The sequence below is a fragment of the Triticum urartu genome, chromosome 3 (assembly GCF_003073215.2).
Source record: "Triticum urartu cultivar G1812 chromosome 3, Tu2.1, whole genome shotgun sequence".
Classification (NCBI taxonomy): domain Eukaryota; kingdom Viridiplantae; phylum Streptophyta; class Magnoliopsida; order Poales; family Poaceae; genus Triticum; species Triticum urartu.
In genome coordinates this window covers 350,531,685-350,535,054 of record NC_053024.1, presented here as the reverse complement: position 1 = coordinate 350,535,054, position 3,370 = coordinate 350,531,685, and the positions used below count along the sequence as shown (strand labels likewise).

General features: G+C 44.9%; 1 long non-coding RNA gene across 1 annotated transcript; it reads right to left on the bottom strand.

The window, feature by feature from the left end:
* Positions 1-1,009: 1,009 nt before the first annotated feature.
* Positions 1,010-3,027, bottom strand: LOC125548367. Its single transcript, XR_007301037.1, has 2 exons — positions 2,534-3,027; positions 1,010-1,425 (listed from the first exon to the last, which is right to left on the bottom strand). It is a non-coding gene; the product is annotated as an uncharacterized LOC125548367 (long non-coding RNA).
* Between the last annotated feature and the right edge of the window lie 343 nt (positions 3,028-3,370).

Sequence of the window (3,370 nt, the reverse complement as noted above, 5' to 3'; positions counted from 1 at the left end):
AGACCTTGACGTCGACGAGTGACTAGCCACCCAGGTGGTGATCCTGGCCATGGAGGGCCCTATATAGATAGACAGGCTTTGAGAAGCCTTCTTTCTTTCTAGTGTCTATACTCAGACTAGTTGCTTCCGCATGTGCTTGTATGATTGTATGACTTGAGTGTCGGGTCATGTGACCCCTATCTGTATGAACATGTTATGTATGGCTCTCTGGAGCCTTTAGATAAAGTACTTGAGTTGTAGAGTTTTGTTGTGATGCCATGTTGTATGTACTCATATCGGGCATATTGTGTGTATGATTGAAATGCTTGGTATGAGTGGGATCCGACAATCTAGTTTTTTATCCTTGGCATCCTTTCTTATGGGGAAATGTAGTCTAGTGTTCCTCGAGCCATAGTAGTCCGCTACAGCCCGGTTCACCGGAGCCCCGCTAGCCCAGCACTACTGTTCAGGACACTTGACTGGCCGGCATGTGTTTCACTTCGTTCCTATGTCTGTCCCTTCGGGGAAATGTCACGCGGTGACTTCCAGAGTCCTGCCTAGCCTACTACAGCCCGGTTTCCCCGGAGTCCTGTTAGCCCAGTGCTACAGCCCGGAATCACTCGCTGATGACCGACATGCTCGATGTAATTCATGTATGCCTGTCTCCATAGGTCTGTGCCGCTTTGGGTTCACGACTAGCCATGTCGGATCGGGTTCTCTGTCATATGGATGCTAGCGACACTATCATATACATGAGCCAAAAGGCGCAAACGGTCCCGGGCCATGGTAAGGCGACACCTGTGGGATACCGTGCGTGAGGCCGCAAAGTGATATGAGGTGTTACCGGCTAGATCGATGTGGCTTGGAATCGGGGTCCTGACACATTGTTTGATTGTCGTAAAGCGTCCACGTATAATAACTTTTGTGTGGTATAACCCTTCAGCTTATTAGTTGACCGTTTACATGTTCGAATAACCTTACCTCATGCTAAAGCCGAAAAGGTGGTCAGGTAGAGAGTCTCAACTCACCATTGGATCAAAACTATTTAGTAAGCTATTGTTCTCTATTTTCTCAGCGAATGAGCACAAATTCAGAAGGGTACACAAAAGAACCCATGTACAAAGTCTCTACTCTTTTACCAGGCTATCCACCGTCTACACACCAGGATTCACAAAGGATGCTAGCAAAGTGATAAAATTTGGATGTTTTTGGAACTATAGCATCACAAGCCCAATAAGAGAAAAAGCAAACATCATGAAGAATGCATTAGGATAATGATTTTACCTTGGGGTTATACTCTACATTGCGTGCCTGGAGAGCTATTGCTTCTAGTTCCAATTTACAGACCAGGTTGACCGTTGACACAATATTCTTATCATCAGATCAGACACCCGAAAGCAGAGTATACCCAGGAGAAATCAGACCAGTAAATAGCTCTGGCTCATACTGTCAAGCAACCATATAAAATATCAGTTCCAAAACAAGGAAAGAGACAATTTCTTGGAAAGAAAGAAAAAATATCATACATGATAAAATAGTGCTGACAGAACAGATTTCAACTTAGTAACTTACAGAGTTACACTTCAGAAAGCGTCGTGAGAATATATGAGGCCCTGAAGCCTGATAGCCAGTTTCAAATAACGTAAGATCTCAGTGCTCCAGTTTTAATGTGAAAAGGGTACTGATATGCTTTTATATACTAGAAAAGCTAGGTATGAGATGCCTCTGGTATCTACGTACCACTGTGTAACTCTGGAGTGAGGCAATTGTAATCATATAGTAGATCACTACATTTTAGGCTTAGGGTGTGTTTCAGAGAGCTCCACCCCACCCTCGACTTCAGTTAACTTCCAAACTCCACTCTACTTCTAAAGTTCTAAACTCTCAAGCTATGTAAGCTCCAGATTCACATTACATGGAACGTTTTTGTTTTAGTACCAATTACCCTTCTTTTTAATTTTTGTTTACAGGTGGTTGCTCTAGGGCCTTCACTACTGCTATTTTCTGTTCTCTAAGAGACAAATTACGAAGCAAATCAAACAGTACAAATATATTAGAGGTTGTATTCATTAGTTCATGTATATCCAAAAATTAATAATTATTACCCTAAGAGAAATTAGTAGTTATAGCTATCAGCAAGAATTCATGAAACCAACAGAAATCAAATATCATGTAGGAGTATATTGTTTTCAGTTTTCTTGTCGAACAACATTTATTAATAGTTCACTATGTATCACTCAGTTGATTTGGTACTACACACTGGACCGCTTGAACGTCTGAACAAGCACGAGGATAGCTTTTGAGTGTGGACCAATTGTCTGAATCAATTACTAAGTAACTGATGTTGCCTGAACTCTGAATAAAAATGCATAGACACTCATGTAGCCTGAATTTTCATCAGGTAATTCCCCCATTCATTCATTCAGATCCATTCAACATCAACCGAATTTAAGAACACAGATTATATACAACCTGAACGAACACCACAAAAAACGAAGAAATAGACAACCAAACAGTAATCAGGAATCCACCATGTCAGAATATGGAAACTCACCAGTTGTAGACTGCTCTGTAGCCTCACTGGAACAACTCGAGCGGCATGAGGAAGGAGGCAGAGCTGTGGCTGGATGCAAATGAGAAGGGCGACCGGGGAGATGAGACCACCACGCGACGAGCAGGAGAGTCAGCAGCGCCACAGCGGAGCGCGGCGGCCGGGGAGTGGGGCATGCGGCCGGCGGGAGCAGCTAACCTGCGGCGGCGGCAGGCCGCAAGATGCGTGACAGCTTCTCCCACGACCAGCTCTAAGGGAGGTAGTGCCACCTAGATCCAGACAGCGAGCTCTTCCGTCCATCCAAGTCGAATCTGACTGCCGAGGATCGCGGATCTGCGAGCGCGTGGGCTCGGCGCCTAGCAGTGGCGCGAGAGGTCGTACGGCGGCGGAGGGATCGAACCGCCGGGTGACGGCGCCGAGAGAGCGTTCGGCGAGATGAGAGAGGAAGAGAGTGAGGCAGTGACAGGAGTCTGCGTGAGTTTGCCTTTTCTTTTTCTAGAAACTTTTTTAACATACTGTGCAGCAGCGCCGTATCCGAACCATCTGGTGCATTGCACGCAAACACACAAGCCGTCGTCAAACAAAGAAAAAAAATCTCTTCCGCATGCTGTGCATTCTGATGTTCATTTTGCACCCCTCGCTGCAGTCTACTACGACTATGCTTTGCTAGATTGTTGTGAGGCTTGCCTCTCTTTGCTCTCCTATGTACAGTACGTGACTGCCAATTAGCATCATCATGTTATCGGTAGTAGGCCATCAATTTGCTTATTTATGCCAGTCAGTCCTATAAGCATCCATCACCACATAAATAACTTTTTAGGGCATGTACGTATTATCATA